Source organism: Antennarius striatus, chromosome 6 (genome assembly GCF_040054535.1).
Source record: "Antennarius striatus isolate MH-2024 chromosome 6, ASM4005453v1, whole genome shotgun sequence".
NCBI classification, from domain to species: Eukaryota; Metazoa; Chordata; class Actinopteri; order Lophiiformes; family Antennariidae; genus Antennarius; species Antennarius striatus.
This window is the reverse complement of record NC_090781.1, coordinates 2,500,001-2,522,500: the sequence shown is the minus strand read 5'-3', so window position 1 is coordinate 2,522,500 and position 22,500 is coordinate 2,500,001. Positions and strand designations below refer to the sequence as shown.

The 22,500-nt window shown below is 40.1% G+C and overlaps 20 non-coding genes across 20 annotated transcripts in view; all 20 read right to left on the bottom strand.

The window, feature by feature from the left end:
* Window positions 1-351: 351 nt before the first annotated feature.
* Window positions 352-470, bottom strand: LOC137597913 (5S ribosomal RNA). The gene has a single exon (XR_011036249.1). It is a non-coding gene; the product is annotated as a 5S ribosomal RNA (ribosomal RNA).
* A 6,686-nt stretch (window positions 471-7,156) lies between these two features.
* On the bottom strand, window positions 7,157-7,275 carry LOC137597912 (5S ribosomal RNA). The gene has a single exon (XR_011036248.1). It is a non-coding gene; the product is annotated as a 5S ribosomal RNA (ribosomal RNA).
* A 374-nt stretch (window positions 7,276-7,649) lies between these two features.
* Window positions 7,650-7,768, bottom strand: LOC137597938 (5S ribosomal RNA). Its single transcript, XR_011036274.1, has one exon. It is a non-coding gene; the product is annotated as a 5S ribosomal RNA (ribosomal RNA).
* Window positions 7,769-8,110: 342 nt separating this feature from the next.
* LOC137597911 (5S ribosomal RNA) lies at window positions 8,111-8,229 on the bottom strand. Its single transcript, XR_011036247.1, has one exon. It is a non-coding gene; the product is annotated as a 5S ribosomal RNA (ribosomal RNA).
* A 436-nt stretch (window positions 8,230-8,665) lies between these two features.
* On the bottom strand, window positions 8,666-8,784 carry LOC137597908 (5S ribosomal RNA). The gene has a single exon (XR_011036245.1). It is a non-coding gene; the product is annotated as a 5S ribosomal RNA (ribosomal RNA).
* A 342-nt stretch (window positions 8,785-9,126) lies between these two features.
* On the bottom strand, window positions 9,127-9,245 carry LOC137597907 (5S ribosomal RNA). Its single transcript, XR_011036244.1, has one exon. It is a non-coding gene; the product is annotated as a 5S ribosomal RNA (ribosomal RNA).
* Window positions 9,246-15,931: 6,686 nt separating this feature from the next.
* LOC137597906 (5S ribosomal RNA) lies at window positions 15,932-16,050 on the bottom strand. Its single transcript, XR_011036243.1, has one exon. It is a non-coding gene; the product is annotated as a 5S ribosomal RNA (ribosomal RNA).
* A 374-nt stretch (window positions 16,051-16,424) lies between these two features.
* LOC137597272 (5S ribosomal RNA) lies at window positions 16,425-16,543 on the bottom strand. The gene has a single exon (XR_011035652.1). It is a non-coding gene; the product is annotated as a 5S ribosomal RNA (ribosomal RNA).
* A 342-nt stretch (window positions 16,544-16,885) lies between these two features.
* LOC137597905 (5S ribosomal RNA) lies at window positions 16,886-17,004 on the bottom strand. Its single transcript, XR_011036242.1, has one exon. It is a non-coding gene; the product is annotated as a 5S ribosomal RNA (ribosomal RNA).
* A 440-nt stretch (window positions 17,005-17,444) lies between these two features.
* Window positions 17,445-17,563, bottom strand: LOC137597904 (5S ribosomal RNA). Its single transcript, XR_011036241.1, has one exon. It is a non-coding gene; the product is annotated as a 5S ribosomal RNA (ribosomal RNA).
* Window positions 17,564-17,905: 342 nt separating this feature from the next.
* On the bottom strand, window positions 17,906-18,024 carry LOC137597903 (5S ribosomal RNA). The gene has a single exon (XR_011036240.1). It is a non-coding gene; the product is annotated as a 5S ribosomal RNA (ribosomal RNA).
* Window positions 18,025-18,444: 420 nt separating this feature from the next.
* On the bottom strand, window positions 18,445-18,563 carry LOC137597902 (5S ribosomal RNA). The gene has a single exon (XR_011036239.1). It is a non-coding gene; the product is annotated as a 5S ribosomal RNA (ribosomal RNA).
* Window positions 18,564-18,937: 374 nt separating this feature from the next.
* Window positions 18,938-19,056, bottom strand: LOC137597901 (5S ribosomal RNA). The gene has a single exon (XR_011036238.1). It is a non-coding gene; the product is annotated as a 5S ribosomal RNA (ribosomal RNA).
* A 362-nt stretch (window positions 19,057-19,418) lies between these two features.
* LOC137597756 (5S ribosomal RNA) lies at window positions 19,419-19,537 on the bottom strand. Its single transcript, XR_011036115.1, has one exon. It is a non-coding gene; the product is annotated as a 5S ribosomal RNA (ribosomal RNA).
* A 372-nt stretch (window positions 19,538-19,909) lies between these two features.
* LOC137597900 (5S ribosomal RNA) lies at window positions 19,910-20,028 on the bottom strand. Its single transcript, XR_011036237.1, has one exon. It is a non-coding gene; the product is annotated as a 5S ribosomal RNA (ribosomal RNA).
* A 354-nt stretch (window positions 20,029-20,382) lies between these two features.
* On the bottom strand, window positions 20,383-20,501 carry LOC137597899 (5S ribosomal RNA). Its single transcript, XR_011036236.1, has one exon. It is a non-coding gene; the product is annotated as a 5S ribosomal RNA (ribosomal RNA).
* A 356-nt stretch (window positions 20,502-20,857) lies between these two features.
* LOC137597897 (5S ribosomal RNA) lies at window positions 20,858-20,976 on the bottom strand. The gene has a single exon (XR_011036234.1). It is a non-coding gene; the product is annotated as a 5S ribosomal RNA (ribosomal RNA).
* Window positions 20,977-21,456: 480 nt separating this feature from the next.
* On the bottom strand, window positions 21,457-21,575 carry LOC137597896 (5S ribosomal RNA). The gene has a single exon (XR_011036233.1). It is a non-coding gene; the product is annotated as a 5S ribosomal RNA (ribosomal RNA).
* Window positions 21,576-21,919: 344 nt separating this feature from the next.
* Window positions 21,920-22,038, bottom strand: LOC137597895 (5S ribosomal RNA). The gene has a single exon (XR_011036232.1). It is a non-coding gene; the product is annotated as a 5S ribosomal RNA (ribosomal RNA).
* A 354-nt stretch (window positions 22,039-22,392) lies between these two features.
* LOC137597801 (5S ribosomal RNA) overlaps window positions 22,393-22,500 on the bottom strand; it is a 119-nt gene continuing 11 nt past the window's right edge. Inside the window, exon 1 of the ribosomal RNA XR_011036157.1 lies at window positions 22,393-22,500. This exon is cut by the window's right edge and continues 11 nt beyond it. This is a non-coding gene — a ribosomal RNA (5S ribosomal RNA).

Below are 22,500 nucleotides of genomic sequence, written 5' to 3'. Positions count from 1 at the left end.
TATATAAAGGTGGCATGGCATACAGATAGCTTGCCCTTGGGATCATTAAAGTATATATCTATCTATCTATCTATCTATCTATCTATCTAGATGCATGCATGCATAGATAGATAGATAGATAGATAGATAGATAGATAGATAGATAGATAGATAGATAGATAGATACAAAAGTCATTGCTAGTCAGGTTTCACTTATACAACAATTTTTACTATTCTCTGGGATCAATTTCATTTCATCATTATATAAATTCATTCAATCAAACTTTTATTAAATACAACTTTAGCTCCTAAAACAACTTGACTCATCTGTCTTTCCTTCCAAACGCCCTCTGCTGGCGGGGGGACAGAAAAAGCTTACGGCACCTGGTATTCCCAGGCGGTCTCCCATCCAAGTACTAACCAGGCCCGACTCTGCTTAGCTTCCGAGATCGGACGAGATCGGGCGTGTTCAGAGTGGTATGGCCGTAAGCAACTATGCTGGTCAAAAAAACCCTATATAAAGGTGGCATGGCACACAGATAGCTTGCCCTTGGGATCATTACAGTATATATCTATCTATCTATCTATCTATCTATCTATCTATCTATCTATCTATCTATCTATCTATCTATCTATCTAAATGCATGCATGCATAGATAGATAGATAGATAGATAGATAGATAGATACAAAAGTCATTGCTAGTCAGGTTTCACTTATACAACAATTTTTACTCTTCTCTGGGATCAATTTCATTTCATCATTCAATAAATTCATTCAATCAAACTTTTATTAAATACAACTTTAGCTCCTAAAACAACTTGACTCATCTGTCTTTCCTTCCAAACGCCCTCTGCTGGCGGGGGGACAGAAAAAGAAAAAGCTTACGGCACCTGGTATTCCCAGGCGGTCTCCCATCCAAGTACTAACCAGGCCCGACTCTGCTTAGCTTCCGAGATCGGACGAGATCGGGCGTGTTTTTTTTTTTTTTTGTCTTTTATTATGAAAATATATTTGTATAAAAACAATATATATTTTTGATTTACAGAATACTTGACAAACAGAAAAAATAACAAGAAGTTCTTAACTTACCAAAACATATTACATTTGTTATCATACACAAATCAAAAAAACCAGAGTATTTCAATACATCATCATAACAACATAAATTTCCAGTGATATTAATGTGAAAGAGCTCCCTTTCTGAAGGAAAAGATCAACACTCCCAAATAGGCCTACTACATTTGAAATAATGTAGGTACTTACCATTAAACGAGAACAATCCTCCAAAAGACAAAATAATTCTATACCCAAAGAGAATTTCAAAACTACATTATGCTAGCAAAAAATACATTCCTAAAAAAAACTTTTCGACATTAGTCAAGGATTCCCCACTATGTTACAAAAATACTATTATCCCTACCAATTCCACACAATCTCTCCCCCCTTTTTACAAACCAAAAGAGAGTTACCTTTGGTAAAGAGTGGAGCCAAACTTGCAGAGCCCTGCATCATCCGATATTTTACCTGGGTTTGTATTATTCTTTTGAAAATTGTCCAAACAGAAATCAGTTTATTGTCATAATGTGCTAGATTTCGCCTTGATTTAATCGCCCATCTGGCATGGCTTAAAAGAAATCTGCAAAACTCTGCATTTTTGACTCTACTCTCTGTCCAGACACCAAAAAGAAAAAAGATTTCCCAAGAATCTCTGTCATTCCATACCAACCCCAACTTCTCAATCAAGCAGCGTTTCAACAAACCAAAAAATTCACACAATTCAGTACATTTCACATACATATGCATAAGGTCTTCATCTTCCACACCACACACATCACACTCTCTGCCAACCTCCCTGTCCAGTTGATGCAGGATCACATTAGTAAAAATCTTATTGTGTCGAAGTTTGAAATCATGATCCTCTGCTTCAATGCTATTACTTTTTACTTTCCATTTCTCCCAGATTTTATTCTCATCCAGATTTGGAAAAACCCTGCTCCAGTAAGGCAAAGAGGCCGGCTTCTGCCATACTTTCATCAGAAAAAGGTCATACAAATGTTTGCACACTATCCCACAAAAGTATTTCAACTCTCCCCTGTGAACATATGTCAAAGTAGGAAAGTCACTTCTCCTGTTTAACACGGCAGCCGATATGATTAATGATTTCCACGTTTGTGGAATGCTTTGTAATATAACTTGATAATAATTCGAAATTACTGTAAACCTTGCGTCATGATTAATTTCTTTTACACCATCATATATTACCTGGTTCGGCAGAAAACCTGGTATAACTTCATACATTACATCTTTTAATTGTACAAAATTTGCTTTCAACATATTCGCATTGTATAACATTTTCCCTTCCGTTCTGATATATTTATTCAGAAAAATCGGTAGCTCTTTTACCGTGTTTAAAGAATGTACTGTGTACTGTAAATGTTCCATAAATTCTGCCTGAGCGCACAGGACTTCCTTGTAGAAAAGTGGGAGTTCTGCCATCATTGGTTTTTTCAATGTCATCAACAGCACATAATCACCAATTCTCATCACTCTGTTCAGAAAATACCCCATTAGACACTTCCACCCATAATCTGTCTCGTCATACAGATATTTTTTAATATATTTGATCCTAAACGCTTTCTTTTTACTGTCTATGTCCACCAATTTTAAACCCCCTTCCTCATATTTACCTATTAAAGTTTTCCTTGCTATTTTCCCCACTGTAGTCCCCCAGATGAATTTTGTCATCATTTCATGCATATGATTCACAACCCACAAGGGTAAATCAACTACTGCTAAGGCATAATTGAGTTTAGACAGTATTAAATGATTTAAAACCACTACCTTTCCGTTAATTTTAAGATCTCTCATCCTCCACCAATGTAGCACTGCCTCTATTTTTTTTAATATGCCTGTCCATGTTTCATCCCTTGCAGCTAAACTATCCACACCAATGAATGTACCCAAAATTTTTACATGTTTCGGCTGTACTTTCAATGATAGATCTGTTTGAGGCGGACTGTCCATATTAATGAATAGCATTTCCGATTTTTGTAAATTTATGTGAGAGCCTGATGCTTTACCATACATTGCAATTAAGTCAATTGCTCTATATACACTGTCTAAATCTCTGACTAGTAACGTCGTATCATCCGCAAATTGTTGGATCAAAACCTCCCCTCCCCCTGGTAACTCAATCCCTTTTACATGTGAATCCGTTTTTAATAACGCGCTCAAAGATTCCACCACAATAGAATATAGAATTGATGACATCGGACACCCCTGCCTGACGGATCTGTGCAGTTGAAACTCATCAGTAATAATTCCATTCACTTTAACTCTACCTGTTGCTGTGCTGTACAATAATTTCAACCATGCTATCATCCGATCTCCAAAACCTAACCTTTCCAGCACCCTAAACATAAATTTGTGTTCAACCCTGTCAAAAGCTTTATTGAAATCTAGAGATACGATAATACCTTTCTGTTTAGTTATTTTTAAATACTCCACTGTGTCCCTTATTGTGCTTATGATGTCAGATGCCTCTCTACCCGGTATACTATAAGCTTGCGTTGGTGCTATTATTGTGTGTATGACCTGTTTAAAGCGGTTTGCGAAAATTTTCATTAATATTTTATAATCTGTGTTCAAGAGTGTGATTGGTCTATAGTTAGCCAAATTACTTTTCTCCCCTTTCTTAAAAATCAAAGTTATAATGCCCAATGTCATTGATTTTGAAACCATCTTCTGACGAGCTATTTCTTTGTACACAGTTAACAGTATTGGCATTAACACTTTTGCAAAAACCTTATAAAAGTTTGCCGTTAGCCCATCACTGCCCGGACTTTTATTCGAGACCAAACTCTTTATTGCCAGTTCTACTTCTTTCTCTTCTATTTCCCGATCACAAAATGATTTATCACTATTAGACAGTTTGACCGTCATTTTTGTCAGAATTTCTCTCGTTGAGATGTCGTCTGAACCGTTTGATGTAAAAAGAGTCTGATAGAAGTTGTACACAGTTTCTATCATTTCTCCCAAACTTGACGTCATATTCCCTTGTCCATCTTCTAAACGATTGATATAGCACTGTTCTTGCTTGCTTCGTTCCAGGTTTAAAAAAAATCCCGTGCTCTTTTCTCCCTCCACCGCATATTGCGCCCTACTCCGCACAATTGCCCCTTCACATTTTCTTTTTTCAATAGTTTTTAATTCTTCATATAGAGCCCCCAACCGTTCTTCATCAACATTATCCTGTCTGTTCAACATTTCAATTTCAGATTTTATTCGGTTTTCTTTTTGATGTTCTTTGAAGCTCATCCTCTTGGCAAAGTGAATGCTCTTCTTCTTAATTCTCACTTTCAAATCCTCCCATCCCTCCACCACAGCCGTCTTAAAAAAAGGTTGTGAGACGGTAGTCTTAATAAGTGTCTCTATACAGTTTATGAAGTTCTCATTTTTCAACAGTGTAGCATTTAGATGCCACAAACCCCCTCCCTTCCCTCTTTTCAGTTTCCCCAGTTTCACCAACAAAAAAGCATGATCACTCAGGAAAGTGAAGTCATAATGCGACGTATGAAAATAATGTAAATGTCTCTGTTTAATCAAACATAAATCAATCCTGCTTCTGCGCAGAGAACCTTGCACAGTCTGAAGTCTGGAGTAGGTTCTCGCTAGTGGATTCTCATTTCTCCATAAATCCAACCATTCCTGCTGTAACATAAAATTCCTGAGAATTGTTCTTGAGGTATCGTTTTTAAATTGTCCAGTTTCATGTCTGTCCAGCATGCATAACTTGACATTGAAGTCCCCCATGATAATGTCACTGTTACTTGCACTCCGATATAAGTCTTTGAAAAAAACAGAACGTTCGCTCTCAACATTAGGAGCATAGATGTTCATTAGTTCAAAAGTTTGTTCTTCTACAGTGAATTTAATTTTTACCCACCTCCCTTCATCGTCACCCTTTACGAAAGTGGCGTTTATGTCTCTGTTATTTACATTAACCAAAATACTCACCCCCCTCGCTCTACTTGTGCCGTAGCTCGAAAAAATTTGTCCGCGCCAGAGAGACTGCACTTGTGCTTCGACAACCGCGTCCCAGTGCGTCTCTTGTAAACATATAATGTTTGCCTTGCACAAAGTGATCAGTTTCTCAAATTTCTCAATATTCCTCAGTCCATTTATATTTATGGACGCTAGTTTCATAGTCACCTATGCACTAACTCCAAAGAATATGTATATATATATATATATGTACCTCATCAGTAGAACCAATTTCATGTCTTCTTGTCTTTTTTGTTTCTCCTTCCTCTATTCCTTTTTTGACTCAAACCCTCCCCATCCTTTTCCGTCATATGTTCCCCTACCCCGTGTGCAGTATCACCTGCTATTACCCCCTGTTCCATGTCTCCACAGCCACCGGTGTTCCGGAGGACACTACGACTGCGTCCCCTCCGATGTCCGCTATCCTCCGGTTCTGCGTCCCCTCTCCGCTCCACCATCTCACTCCCGTCTTTCCGTGTTGGTCGTTCCACGACCGCGGTTGCCTCTGCTACTCCATCACCGTCATTCTTCTCCCGGTCACCGGCATTCGTCCCCTCCTCCGACTCTCTTCCCTCGTCGTCCGTCTCCATCACACTGGAGGAACCCTCGTCCTCCTCCACGGTGTCCTCCTTCTCCTCCTTCTCCTCCGCCCTCACTCGCTCCTCTGTGTCCTTCTCCGTCGTTTCTCCACACTCCCGGGCATAGTGTCCCTGCTTCTTGCAGCGGAAGCAGAAGAACTCCGGACATTCACGCAAGATGTGTCCCGGTTGCAAACACAACCGACACACCTTTAATTGTTTATCATGTAGTACTCGAAAATACTCGGAACCCTCCAGTGTGTCAAATTTAGTGCTATAAGGCAGGGACGAGATAGCGTCAGGAAATTTCACTTTGAGAAAACGAGTACCATCCAAAATTTCCGTGCCAGTCCATTTCCTTCGTCTGATGTCCGACGCAGGTTCCACTCCCCATTGAAACAGCTTGTCCCGAATTTGTCCATCAGTTATATAGAGTGGCAAGTTTAGAAAGGACACCACTCTTGTGTCCTTAATCAGTTCCGTAGCCACCACCCTCGAGTTTCCTATCTTGAAACCATCTAATAGTCTTTCTTTGCCTTTGGCATTTCCCATGGTGAGTTCCCACCTCCCTTCTGCCTTTGCCCGGCAGCCCAACACTCTGCCACAGGTGAGCTCCACCGCCTTTAGTAAGGCCATCATCGCTATTTTCACCCCACCTTCAACTTCCACGTTCACCACCAAGTCTTTTGTGGCAAAATTCCGGTCCTTAACTGAATCACTGGCATCATCGTCTCCCACCGTCTTCCTCGCCATCTCTCCCCGGCGTCGACCCTGCCTGAGGGTCTCCATCGCTCCCGCTTCTCCATCCTTTGCCATCACCCGTCGTCTATCGCCTGCCCCACCTTCTCCGACTGTCGTCCCATCTTTTCTCCCCTCTCCGCACACCTCAGATGGACATGAGTCTCTCCACACTCTCAGCCCGTTTATTTCCATGGTCCCACTCGTCGGCTCTTCCGTCACCCGATCCATGTCTACAGCATCCGTTCGACTTAACTTTGCCGACACAAAGCAAACCCCCTGGCAGCCTTCGCTGCTGGGGGAGACAGCGAATTCTTTAGTATCAATCAGTCGTCGTTTTCTACTACATACAACAATATTCAAACTTCCTCCTTCTTCCTCAAACATAGGCGTTGGCGTGCACCGAATCCGTATACACCCTAGGTGGGCGTGTTCAGAGTGGTATGGCCGTAAGCAACTATGCTGGTCAAAAAAACCCTATATAAAGGTGGCATGGCATACAGATAGCTTGCCCTTGGGATCATTAAAGTATATATCTATCTATCTATCTATCTATCTATCTATCTAGATGCATGCATGCATAGATAGATATATAGATAGATAGATAGATAGATAGATAGATAGATAGATACAAAAGTCGTTGCTAGTCAGGCTTCACTTATACAACAATTTTTACTATTCTCTGGGATCAATTTCATTTCATCATTCAATCAATTCATTCAATCAAACTTTTATTAAATACAACTTTAGCTCATAAAACAACTTGACTCATCTGTCTTTCCTTCCAAACGCCCTCTGCTGGCGGGGGGACAGAAAAAGCTTACGGCACCTGGTATTCCCAGGCGGTCTCCCATCCAAGTACTAACCAGGCCCGACTCTGCTTAGCTTCCGAGATCGGACGAGATCGGGCGTGTTCAGAGTGGTATGGCCGTAAGCAACTATGCTGGTCAAAAAAACCCTATATAAAGGTGGCATGGCACACAGATAGCTTGCCCTTGGGATCATTACAGTATATATCTATCTATCTAAATGCATGCATGCATAGATAGATAGATAGATAGATAGATAGATAGATAGATAGATAGATAGATAGATAGATAGATAGATAGATAGATAGATAGATACAAAAGTCATTGCTAGTCAGGTTTCACTTATACAACAATTTTTACTATTCTCTGGGATAAAATTCATTTCATCATTCAATCAATTCATTCAATCAAACTTTTATTAAATACAACTTTAGCTCATAAAACAACTTGACTCATCTGTCTTTCCTTCCAAACGCCCTCTGCTGGCGGGGGGACACAAAAAGCTTACGGCACCTGGTATTCCCAGGCGGTCTCCCATCCAAGTACTAACCAGGCCCGACTCTGCTTAACTTCCGAGATCGGACGAGATCGGGCGTGTTCAGAGTGGTATGGCCGTAAGCAACTATGCTGGTCAAAAAAACCCTATATAAAGGTGGCATGGCATACAGATAGCTTGCCCTTGGGATCATTAAAGTATATATCTATCTATCTATCTAGATGCATGCATGCATAGATAGATAGATAGATAGATAGATAGATAGATAGATAGATAGATACAAAAGTCATTGCTAGTCAGGTTTCACTTATACAACAATTTTTACTATTCTCTGGGATCAATTTCATTTCATCATTATATAAATTCATTCAATCAAACTTTTATTAAATACAACTTTAGCTCCTAAAACAACTTGACTCATCTGTCTTTCCTTCCAAACGCCCTCTGCTGGCGGGGGGACAGAAAAAGCTTACGGCACCTGGTATTCCCAGGCGGTCTCCCATCCAAGTACTAACCAGGCCCGACTCTGCTTAGCTTCCGAGATCGGACGAGATCGGGCGTGTTCAGAGTGGTATGGCCGTAAGCAACTATGCTGGTCAAAAAAACCCTATATAAAGGTGGCATGGCACACAGATAGCTTACCCTTGGGATCATTACAGTATATATCTATCTATCTATCTATCTATCTATCTATCTATCTATCTATCTATCTATCTATCTATCTATCTATCTATCTATCTATCTATCTATCTATCTATCTATCTATCTATCTATCTAAATGCATGCATGCATAGATAGATAGATAGATAGATAGATAGATAGATAGATACAAAAGTCATTGCTAGTCAGGTTTCACTTATACAACAATTGTTACTTTTCTCTGGGATCAATTTCATTTCATCATTCAATAAATTCATTCAATCAAACTTTTATTCAATACAACTTTAGCTCCTAAAACAACTTGACTCATCTGTCTTTCCTTCCAAACGCCCTCTGCTGGCGGGGGGACAGAAAAAGAAAAAGCTTACGGCACCTGGTATTCCCAGGCGGTCTCCCATCCAAGTACTAACCAGGCCCGACTCTGCTTAGCTTCCGAGATCGGACGAGATCGGGCGTGTTCAGAGTGGTATGGCCGTAAGCAACTATGCTGGTCAAAAAAACCCTATATAAAGGTGGCATGGCATACAGATAGCTTGCCCTTGGGATCATTAAAGTATATATCTATCTATCTATCTAGATGCATGCATGCATAGATAGATAGATAGATAGATAGATAGATAGATAGATAGATAGATACAAAAGTCATTGCTAGTCAGGTTTCACTTATACAACAATTTTTACTATTCTCTGGGATAAATTTCATTTCATCATTCAATCAATTCATTCAATCAAACTTTTATTAAATACAACTTTAGCTCCTAAAACAACTTGACTCATCTGTCTTTCCTTCCAAACGCCCTCTGCTGGCGGGGGGACAGAAAAAGCTTACGGCACCTGGTATTCCCAGGCGGTCTCCCATCCAAGTACTAACCAGGCCCGACTCTGCTTAGCTTCCGAGATCGGACGAGATCGGGCGTGTTCAGAGTGGTATGGCCGTAAGCAACTATGCTGGTCAAAAAAACCCTATATAAAGGTGGCATGGCACACAGATAGCTTGCCCTTGGGATCATTACAGTATATATCTATCTATCTATCTATCTATCTATCTATCTATCTATCTATCTATCTATCTATCTATCTATCTATCTAAATGCATGCATGCATAGATAGATAGATAGATAGATAGATAGATAGATACAAAAGTCATTGCTAGTCAGGTTTCACTTATACAACAATTTTTACTCTTCTCTGGGATCAATTTCATTTCATCATTCAATAAATTCATTCAATCAAACTTTTATTAAATACAACTTTAGCTCCTAAAACAACTTGACTCATCTGTCTTTCCTTCCAAACGCCCTCTGCTGGCGGGGGGACAGAAAAAGAAAAAGCTTACGGCACCTGGTATTCCCAGGCGGTCTCCCATCCAAGTACTAACCAGGCCCGACTCTGCTTAGCTTCCGAGATCGGACGAGATCGGGCGTGTTTTTTTTTTTTTTTGTCTTTTATTATGAAAATATATTTGTATAAAAACAATATATATTTTTGATTTACAGAATACTTGACAAACAGAAAAAATAACAAGAAGTTCTTAACTTACCAAAACATATTACATTTGTTATCATACACAAATCAAAAAAACCAGAGTATTTCAATACATCATCATAACAACATAAATTTCCAGTGATATTAATGTGAAAGAGCTCCCTTTCTGAAGGAAAAGATCAACACTCCCAAATAGGCCTACTACATTTGAAATAATGTAGGTACTTACCATTAAACGAGAACAATCCTCCAAAAGACAAAATAATTCTATACCCAAAGAGAATTTCAAAACTACATTATGCTAGCAAAAAATACATTCCTAAAAAAAACTTTTCGACATTAGTCAAGGATTCCCCACTATGTTACAAAAATACTATTATCCCTACCAATTCCACACAATCTCTCCCCCCTTTTTACAAACCAAAAGAGAGTTACCTTTGGTAAAGAGTGGAGCCAAACTTGCAGAGCCCTGCATCATCCGATATTTTACCTGGGTTTGTATTATTCTTTTGAAAATTGTCCAAACAGAAATCAGTTTATTGTCATAATGTGCTAGATTTCGCCTTGATTTAATCGCCCATCTGGCATGGCTTAAAAGAAATCTGCAAAACTCTGCATTTTTGACTCTACTCTCTGTCCAGACACCAAAAAGAAAAAAGATTTCCCAAGAATCTCTGTCATTCCATACCAACCCCAACTTCTCAATCAAGCAGCGTTTCAACAAACCAAAAAATTCACACAATTCAGTACATTTCACATACATATGCATAAGGTCTTCATCTTCCACACCACACACATCACACTCTCTGCCAACCTCCCTGTCCAGTTGATGCAGGATCACATTAGTAAAAATCTTATTGTGTCGAAGTTTGAAATCATGATCCTCTGCTTCAATGCTATTACTTTTTACTTTCCATTTCTCCCAGATTTTATTCTCATCCAGATTTGGAAAAACCCTGCTCCAGTAAGGCAAAGAGGCCGGCTTCTGCCATACTTTCATCAGAAAAAGGTCATACAAATGTTTGCACACTATCCCACAAAAGTATTTCAACTCTCCCCTGTGAACATATGTCAAAGTAGGAAAGTCACTTCTCCTGTTTAACACGGCAGCCGATATGATTAATGATTTCCACGTTTGTGGAATGCTTTGTAATATAACTTGATAATAATTCGAAATTACTGTAAACCTTGCGTCATGATTAATTTCTTTTACACCATCATATATTACCTGGTTCGGCAGAAAACCTGGTATAACTTCATACATTACATCTTTTAATTGTACAAAATTTGCTTTCAACATATTCGCATTGTATAACATTTTCCCTTCCGTTCTGATATATTTATTCAGAAAAATCGGTAGCTCTTTTACCGTGTTTAAAGAATGTACTGTGTACTGTAAATGTTCCATAAATTCTGCCTGAGCGCACAGGACTTCCTTGTAGAAAAGTGGGAGTTCTGCCATCATTGGTTTTTTCAATGTCATCAACAGCACATAATCACCAATTCTCATCACTCTGTTCAGAAAATACCCCATTAGACACTTCCACCCATAATCTGTCTCGTCATACAGATATTTTTTAATATATTTGATCCTAAACGCTTTCTTTTTACTGTCTATGTCCACCAATTTTAAACCCCCTTCCTCATATTTACCTATTAAAGTTTTCCTTGCTATTTTCCCCACTGTAGTCCCCCAGATGAATTTTGTCATCATTTCATGCATATGATTCACAACCCACAAGGGTAAATCAACTACTGCTAAGGCATAATTGAGTTTAGACAGTATTAAATGATTTAAAACCACTACCTTTCCGTTAATTTTAAGATCTCTCATCCTCCACCAATGTAGCACTGCCTCTATTTTTTTTAATATGCCTGTCCATGTTTCATCCCTTGCAGCTAAACTATCCACACCAATGAATGTACCCAAAATTTTTACATGTTTCGGCTGTACTTTCAATGATAGATCTGTTTGAGGCGGACTGTCCATATTAATGAATAGCATTTCCGATTTTTGTAAATTTATGTGAGAGCCTGATGCTTTACCATACATTGCAATTAAGTCAATTGCTCTATATACACTGTCTAAATCTCTGACTAGTAACGTCGTATCATCCGCAAATTGTTGGATCAAAACCTCCCCTCCCCCTGGTAACTCAATCCCTTTTACATGTGAATCCGTTTTTAATAACGCGCTCAAAGATTCCACCACAATAGAATATAGAATTGATGACATCGGACACCCCTGCCTGACGGATCTGTGCAGTTGAAACTCATCAGTAATAATTCCATTCACTTTAACTCTACCTGTTGCTGTGCTGTACAATAATTTCAACCATGCTATCATCCGATCTCCAAAACCTAACCTTTCCAGCACCCTAAACATAAATTTGTGTTCAACCCTGTCAAAAGCTTTATTGAAATCTAGAGATACGATAATACCTTTCTGTTTAGTTATTTTTAAATACTCCACTGTGTCCCTTATTGTGCTTATGATGTCAGATGCCTCTCTACCCGGTATACTATAAGCTTGCGTTGGTGCTATTATTGTGTGTATGACCTGTTTAAAGCGGTTTGCGAAAATTTTCATTAATATTTTATAATCTGTGTTCAAGAGTGTGATTGGTCTATAGTTAGCCAAATTACTTTTCTCCCCTTTCTTAAAAATCAAAGTTATAATGCCCAATGTCATTGATTTTGAAACCATCTTCTGACGAGCTATTTCTTTGTACACAGTTAACAGTATTGGCATTAACACTTTTGCAAAAACCTTATAAAAGTTTGCCGTTAGCCCATCACTGCCCGGACTTTTATTCGAGACCAAACTCTTTATTGCCAGTTCTACTTCTTTCTCTTCTATTTCCCGATCACAAAATGATTTATCACTATTAGACAGTTTGACCGTCATTTTTGTCAGAATTTCTCTCGTTGAGATGTCGTCTGAACCGTTTGATGTAAAAAGAGTCTGATAGAAGTTGTACACAGTTTCTATCATTTCTCCCAAACTTGACGTCATATTCCCTTGTCCATCTTCTAAACGATTGATATAGCACTGTTCTTGCTTGCTTCGTTCCAGGTTTAAAAAAAATCCCGTGCTCTTTTCTCCCTCCACCGCATATTGCGCCCTACTCCGCACAATTGCCCCTTCACATTTTCTTTTTTCAATAGTTTTTAATTCTTCATATAGAGCCCCCAACCGTTCTTCATCAACATTATCCTGTCTGTTCAACATTTCAATTTCAGATTTTATTCGGTTTTCTTTTTGATGTTCTTTGAAGCTCATCCTCTTGGCAAAGTGAATGCTCTTCTTCTTAATTCTCACTTTCAAATCCTCCCATCCCTCCACCACAGCCGTCTTAAAAAAAGGTTGTGAGACGGTAGTCTTAATAAGTGTCTCTATACAGTTTATGAAGTTCTCATTTTTCAACAGTGTAGCATTTAGATGCCACAAACCCCCTCCCTTCCCTCTTTTCAGTTTCCCCAGTTTCACCAACAAAAAAGCATGATCACTCAGGAAAGTGAAGTCATAATGCGACGTATGAAAATAATGTAAATGTCTCTGTTTAATCAAACATAAATCAATCCTGCTTCTGCGCAGAGAACCTTGCACAGTCTGAAGTCTGGAGTAGGTTCTCGCTAGTGGATTCTCATTTCTCCATAAATCCAACCATTCCTGCTGTAACATAAAATTCCTGAGAATTGTTCTTGAGGTATCGTTTTTAAATTGTCCAGTTTCATGTCTGTCCAGCATGCATAACTTGACATTGAAGTCCCCCATGATAATGTCACTGTTACTTGCACTCCGATATAAGTCTTTGAAAAAAACAGAACGTTCGCTCTCAACATTAGGAGCATAGATGTTCATTAGTTCAAAAGTTTGTTCTTCTACAGTGAATTTAATTTTTACCCACCTCCCTTCATCGTCACCCTTTACGAAAGTGGCGTTTATGTCTCTGTTATTTACATTAACCAAAATACTCACCCCCCTCGCTCTACTTGTGCCGTAGCTCGAAAAAATTTGTCCGCGCCAGAGAGACTGCACTTGTGCTTCGACAACCGCGTCCCAGTGCGTCTCTTGTAAACATATAATGTTTGCCTTGCACAAAGTGATCAGTTTCTCAAATTTCTCAATATTCCTCAGTCCATTTATATTTATGGACGCTAGTTTCATAGTCACCTATGCACTAACTCCAAAGAATATGTATATATATATATATATGTACCTCATCAGTAGAACCAATTTCATGTCTTCTTGTCTTTTTTGTTTCTCCTTCCTCTATTCCTTTTTTGACTCAAACCCTCCCCATCCTTTTCCGTCATATGTTCCCCTACCCCGTGTGCAGTATCACCTGCTATTACCCCCTGTTCCATGTCTCCACAGCCACCGGTGTTCCGGAGGACACTACGACTGCGTCCCCTCCGATGTCCGCTATCCTCCGGTTCTGCGTCCCCTCTCCGCTCCACCATCTCACTCCCGTCTTTCCGTGTTGGTCGTTCCACGACCGCGGTTGCCTCTGCTACTCCATCACCGTCATTCTTCTCCCGGTCACCGGCATTCGTCCCCTCCTCCGACTCTCTTCCCTCGTCGTCCGTCTCCATCACACTGGAGGAACCCTCGTCCTCCTCCACGGTGTCCTCCTTCTCCTCCTTCTCCTCCGCCCTCACTCGCTCCTCTGTGTCCTTCTCCGTCGTTTCTCCACACTCCCGGGCATAGTGTCCCTGCTTCTTGCAGCGGAAGCAGAAGAACTCCGGACATTCACGCAAGATGTGTCCCGGTTGCAAACACAACCGACACACCTTTAATTGTTTATCATGTAGTACTCGAAAATACTCGGAACCCTCCAGTGTGTCAAATTTAGTGCTATAAGGCAGGGACGAGATAGCGTCAGGAAATTTCACTTTGAGAAAACGAGTACCATCCAAAATTTCCGTGCCAGTCCATTTCCTTCGTCTGATGTCCGACGCAGGTTCCACTCCCCATTGAAACAGCTTGTCCCGAATTTGTCCATCAGTTATATAGAGTGGCAAGTTTAGAAAGGACACCACTCTTGTGTCCTTAATCAGTTCCGTAGCCACCACCCTCGAGTTTCCTATCTTGAAACCATCTAATAGTCTTTCTTTGCCTTTGGCATTTCCCATGGTGAGTTCCCACCTCCCTTCTGCCTTTGCCCGGCAGCCCAACACTCTGCCACAGGTGAGCTCCACCGCCTTTAGTAAGGCCATCATCGCTATTTTCACCCCACCTTCAACTTCCACGTTCACCACCAAGTCTTTTGTGGCAAAATTCCGGTCCTTAACTGAATCACTGGCATCATCGTCTCCCACCGTCTTCCTCGCCATCTCTCCCCGGCGTCGACCCTGCCTGAGGGTCTCCATCGCTCCCGCTTCTCCATCCTTTGCCATCACCCGTCGTCTATCGCCTGCCCCACCTTCTCCGACTGTCGTCCCATCTTTTCTCCCCTCTCCGCACACCTCAGATGGACATGAGTCTCTCCACACTCTCAGCCCGTTTATTTCCATGGTCCCACTCGTCGGCTCTTCCGTCACCCGATCCATGTCTACAGCATCCGTTCGACTTAACTTTGCCGACACAAAGCAAACCCCCTGGCAGCCTTCGCTGCTGGGGGAGACAGCGAATTCTTTAGTATCAATCAGTCGTCGTTTTCTACTACATACAACAATATTCAAACTTCCTCCTTCTTCCTCAAACATAGGCGTTGGCGTGCACCGAATCCGTATACACCCTAGGTGGGCGTGTTCAGAGTGGTATGGCCGTAAGCAACTATGCTGGTCAAAAAAACCCTATATAAAGGTGGCATGGCATACAGATAGCTTGCCCTTGGGATCATTAAAGTATATATCTATCTATCTATCTATCTATCTATCTATCTAGATGCATGCATGCATAGATAGATATATAGATAGATAGATAGATAGATAGATAGATAGATAGATACAAAAGTCGTTGCTAGTCAGGCTTCACTTATACAACAATTTTTACTATTCTCTGGGATCAATTTCATTTCATCATTCAATCAATTCATTCAATCAAACTTTTATTAAATACAACTTTAGCTCATAAAACAACTTGACTCATCTGTCTTTCCTTCCAAACGCCCTCTGCTGGCGGGGGGACAGAAAAAGCTTACGGCACCTGGTATTCCCAGGCGGTCTCCCATCCAAGTACTAACCAGGCCCGACTCTGCTTAGCTTCCGAGATCGGACGAGATCGGGCGTGTTCAGAGTGGTATGGCCGTAAGCAACTATGCTGGTCAAAAAAACCCTATATAAAGGTGGCATGGCACACAGATAGCTTGCCCTTGGGATCATTACAGTATATATCTATCTATCTAAATGCATGCATGCATAGATAGATAGATAGATAGATAGATAGATAGATAGATAGATAGATAGATAGATAGATAGATAGATAGATAGATAGATAGATACAAAAGTCATTGCTAGTCAGGTTTCACTTATACAACAATTTTTACTATTCTCTGGGATAAAATTCATTTCATCATTCAATCAATTCATTCAATCAAACTTTTATTAAATACAACTTTAGCTCATAAAACAACTTGACTCATCTGTCTTTCCTTCCAAACGCCCTCTGCTGGCGGGGGGACACAAAAAGCTTACGGCACCTGGTATTCCCAGGCGGTCTCCCATCCAAGTACTAACCAGGCCCGACTCTGCTTAACTTCCGAGATCGGACGAGATCGGGCGTGTTCAGAGTGGTATGGCCGTAAGCAACTATGCTGGTCAAAAAAACCCTATATAAAGGTGGCATGGCATACAGATAGCTTGCCCTTGGGATCATTAAAGTATATATCTATCTATCTATCTAGATGCATGCATGCATAGATAGATAGATAGATAGATAGATAGATAGATAGATAGATAGATACAAAAGTCATTGCTAGTCAGGTTTCACTTATACAACAATTTTTACTATTCTCTGGGATCAATTTCATTTCATCATTATATAAATTCATTCAATCAAACTTTTATTAAATACAACTTTAGCTCCTAAAACAACTTGACTCATCTGTCTTTCCTTCCAAACGCCCTCTGCTGGCGGGGGGACAGAAAAAGCTTACGGCACCTGGTATTCCCAGGCGGTCTCCCATCCAAGTACTAACCAGGCCCGACTCTGCTTAGCTTCCGAGATCGGACGAGATCGGGCGTGTTCAGAGTGGTATGGCCGTAAGCAACTATGCTGGTCAAAAAAACCCTATATAAAGGTGGCATGGCACACAGATAGCTTACCCTTGGGATCATTACAGTATATATCTATCTATCTATCTATCTATCTATCTATCTATCTATCTATCTATCTATCTATCTATCTATCTATCTATCTATCTATCTATCTATCTATCTATCTATCTATCTATCTATCTATCTAAATGCATGCATGCATAGATAGATAGATAGATAGATAGATAGATAGATAGATACAAAAGTCATTGCTAGTCAGGTTTCACTTATACAACAATTGTTACTTTTCTCTGGGATCAATTTCATTTCATCATTCAATAAATTCATTCAATCAAACTTTTATTCAATACAACTTTAGCTCCTAAAACAACTTGACTCATCTGTCTTTCCTTCCAAACGCCCTCTGCTGGCGGGGGGACAGAAAAAGAAAAAGCTTACGGCACCTGGTATTCCCAGGCGGTCTCCCATCCAAGTACTAACCAGGCCCGACTCTGCTTAGCTTCCGAGATCGGACGAGATCGGGCGTGTTCAGAGTGGTATGGCCGTAAGCAACTATGCTGGTCAAAAAAACCCTATATAAAGGTGGCATGGCATACAGATAGCTTGCCCTTGGGATCATTAAAGTATATATCTATCTATCTATCTAGATGCATGCATGCATAGATAGATAGATAGATAGATAGATAGATAGATAGATAGATAGATACAAAAGTCATTGCTAGTCAGGTTTCACTTATACAACAATTTTTACTATTCTCTGGGATAAATTTCATTTCATCATTCAATCAATTCATTCAATCAAACTTTTATTAAATACAACTTTAGCTCCTAAAACAACTTGACTCATCTGTCTTTCCTTCCAAACGCCCTCTGCTGGCGGGGGGACAGAAAAAGCTTACGGCACCTGGTATTCCCAGGCGGTCTCCCATCCAAGTACTAACCAGGCCCGACTCTGCTTAGCTTCCGAGATCGGACGAGATCGGGCGTGTTCAGAGTGGTATGGCCGTAAGCAACTATGCTGGTCAAAAAAACCCTATATAAAGGTGGCATGGCACACAGATAGCTTGCCCTTGGGATCATTACAGTATATATCTATCTATCTATCTATCTATCTATCTATCTATCTATCTATCTATCTATCTATCTATCTATCTATCTATCTATCTATCTATCTATCTATCTATCTATCTAAATGCATGCATGCATAGATAGATAGATAGATAGATAGATAGATAGATACAAAAGTCATTGCTAGTCAGGTTTCACTTATACAACAATTTTTACTCTTCTCTGGGATCAATTTCATTTCATCATTCAATAAATTCATTCAATCAAACTTTTATTAAATACAACTTTAGCTCATAAAACAACTTGACTCATCTGTCTTTCCTTCCAAACGCCCTCTGCTGGCGGGGGGACAGAAAAAGAAAAAGCTTACGGCACCTGGTATTCCCAGGCGGTCTCCCATCCAAGTACTAACCAGGCCCGACTCTGCTTAGCTTCCGAGATCGGACGAGATCGGGCGTGTTCAGAGTGGTATGGCCGTAAGCAACTATGCTGGTCAAAAAAACCCTATATAAAGGTGGCATGGCATACAGATAGCTTGCCCTTGGGATCATTAAAGTATATATCTATCTATCTATCTATCTATCTAGATGCATGCATGCATAGATAGATATATAGATAGATAGATAGATAGATAGATAGATAGATAGATAGATAGATAGATAGATAGATACAAAAGTCGTTGCTAGTCAGGCTTCACTTATACAACAATTTTTACTATTCTCTGGGATCAATTTCATTTCATCATTCAATCAATTCATTCAATCAAACTTTTATTAAATACAACTTTAGCTCCTAAAACAACTTGACTCATCTGTCTTTCCTTCCAAACGCCCTCTGCTGGCGGGGGGACAGAAAAAGCTTACGGCACCTGGTATTCCCAGGCGGTCTCCCATCCAAGTACTAACCAGGCCCGACTCTGCTTAGCTTCCGAGATCGGACGAGATCGGGCGTGTTCAGAGTGGTATGGCCGTAAGCAACTATGCTGGTCAAAAAAACCCTATATAAAGGTGGCATGGCATACAGATAGCTTGCCCTTGGGATCATTAAAGTATATATCTATCTATCTATCTATCTATCTAGATGCATGCATGCATAGATAGATATATAGATAGATAGATAGATAGATAGATAGATAGATAGATAGATAGATACAAAAGTCGTTGCTAGTCAGGCTTCACTTATACAACAATTTTTACTATTCTCTGGGATCAATTTCATTTCATCATTCAATCAATTCATTCAATCAAACTTTTATTAAATACAACTTTAGCTCATAAAACAACTTGACTCATCTGTCTTTCCTTCCAAACGCCCTCTGCTGGCGGGGGGACAGAAAAAGGTTACGGCACCTGGTATTCCCAGGCGGTCTCCCATCCAAGTACTAACCAGGCCCGACTCTGCTTAGCTTCCGAGATCGGACGAGATCGGGCGTGTTCAGAGTGGTATGGCCGTAAGCAACTATGCTGGTCAAAAAAACCCTATATAAAGGTGGCATGGCACACAGATAGCTTGCCCTTGGGATCATTACAGTATATATCTATCTATCTAAATGCATGCATGCATAGATAGATAGATAGATAGATAGATAGATAGATAGATAGATAGATAGATAGATAGATAGATAGATAGATAGATACAAAAGTCATTGCTAGTCAGGTTTCACTTATACAACAATTGTTACTCTTCTCTGGGATCAATTTCATTTCATCATTCAATCAATTCATTCAATCAAACTTTTATTCAATACAACTTTAGCTCCTAAAACAACTTGACTCATCTGTCTTTCCTTCCAAACGCCCTCTGCTGGCGGGGGGACACAAAAAGAAAAAGCTTACGGCACCTGGTATTCCCAGGCGGTCTCCCATCCAAGTACTAACCAGGCCCGACTCTGCTTAGCTTCCGAGATCGGACGAGATCGGGCGTGTTCAGAGTGGTATGGCCGTAAGCAACTATGCTGGTCAAAAAAACCCTATATAAAGGTGGCATGGCATACAGATAGCTTGCCCTTGGGATCATTAAAGTATATATCTATCTATCTATCTAGATGCATGCATGCATAGATAGATAGATAGATAGATAGATAGATAGATAGATAGATAGATAGATAGATAGATACAAAAGTCATTGCTAGTCAGGTTTCACTTATACAACAATTTTTACTATTCTCTGGGATAAATTTCATTTCATCATTCAATCAATTCATTCAATCAAACTTTTATTAAATACAACTTTAGCTCCTAAAACAACTTGACTCATCTGTCTTTCCTTCCAAACGCCCTCTGCTGGCGGGGGGACAGAAAAAGCTTACGGCACCTGGTATTCCCAGGCGGTCTCCCATCCAAGTACTAACCAGGCCCGACTCTGCTTAGCTTCCGAGATCGGACGAGATCGGGCGTGTTCAGAGTGGTATGGCCGTAAGCAACTATGCTGGTCAAAAAAACCCTATATAAAGGTGGCATGGCATACAGATAGCTTGCCCTTGGGATCATTAAAGTATATATCTATCTATCTATCTAGATGCATGCATGCATAGATAGATAGATAGATAGATAGATAGATAGATAGATAGATAGATAGATAGATACAAAAGTCATTGCTAGTCAGGTTTCACTTATACAACAATTTTTACTATTCTCTGGGATAAATTTCATTTCATCATTCAATCAATTCATTCAATCAAACTTTTATTAAATACAACTTTAGCTCCTAAAACAACTTGACTCATCTGTCTTTCCTTCCAAACGCCCTCTGCTGGCGGGGGGACAGAAAAAGAAAAAGCTTACGGCACCTGGTATTCCCAGGCGGTCTCCCATCCAAGTACTAACCAGGCCCGACTCTGCTTAGCTTCCGAGATCGGACGAGATCGGGCGTGTTCAGAGTGGTATGGCCGTAAGCAACTATGCTGGTCAAAAAAACCCTATATAAAGGTGGCATGGCACACAGATAGCTTGCCCTTGGGATCATTACAGTATATATCTATCTATCTATCTATCTATCTATCTATCTATCTATCTATCTATCTATCTATCTATCTATCTATCTATCTATCTATCTATCTATCTATCTATCTATCTATCTATCTATCTAAATGCATGCATGCATAGATAGATAGATAGATAGATAGATAGATAGATAGATAGATAGATAGATAGATAGATAGATAGATAGATAGATAGATAGATACAAAAGTCATTGCTAGTCAGGTTTCACTTATACAGCAATTTTTACTCTTCTCTGGGATCAATTTCATTTCATCATTCAATAAATTCATTCAATCAAACTTTTATTAAATACAACTTTAGCTCATAAAACAACTTGACTCATCTGTCTTTCCTTCCAAACGCCCTCTGCTGGCGGGGGGACAGAAAAAGAAAAAGCTTACGGCACCTGGTATTCCCAGGCGGTCTCCCATCCAAGTACTAACCAGGCCCGACTCTGCTTAGCTTCCGAGATCGGACGAGATCGGGCGTGTTCAGAGTGGTATGGCCGTAAGCAACTATGCTGGTCAAAAAAACCCTATATAAAGGTGGCATGGCATACAGATAGCTTGCCCTTGGGATCATTAAAGTATATATCTATCTATCTATCTAGATGCATGCATGCATAGATAGATAGATAGATAGATAGATAGATAGATAGATAGATACAAAAGTCATTGCTAGTCAGGTTTCACTTATACAACAATTTTTACTATTCTCTGGGATAAATTTCATTTCATCATTCAATCAATTCATTCAATCAAACTTTTATTAAATACAACTTTAGCTCATAAAACAACTTGACTCATCTGTCTTTCCTTCCAAACGCCCTCTGCTGGCGGGGGGACAGAAAAAGAAAAAGCTTACGGCACCTGGTATTCCCAGGCGGTCTCCCATCCAAGTACTAACCAGGCCCGACTCTGCTTAGCTTCCGAGATCGGACGAGATCGGGCGTGTTCAGAGTGGTATGGCCGTAAGCAACTACGCTGGTCAAAAAAACCCTATATAAAGGTGGCATGGCATACAGATAGCTTGCCCTTGGGATCATTAAAGTATATATCTATCTATCTATCTAGATGCATGCATGCATAGATAGATAGATAGATAGATAGATAGATAGATAGATAGATAGATAGATAGATAGATACAAAAGTCATTGCTAGTCAGGTTTCACTTATACAACAATTTTTACTATTCTCTGGGATAAATTTCATTTCATCATTCAATAAATTCATTCAATCAAACTTTTATTAAATACAACTTTAGCTCCTAAAACAACTTGACTCATCTGTCTTTCCTTCCAAACGCCCTCTGCTGGCGGGGGGACAGAAAAAGCTTACGGCACCTGGTATTCCCAGGCGGTCACCCATCCAAGTACTAACCAGGCCCGACTCTGCTTAGCTTCCGAGATCGGACGAGATCGGGCGTGTTCAGAGTGGTA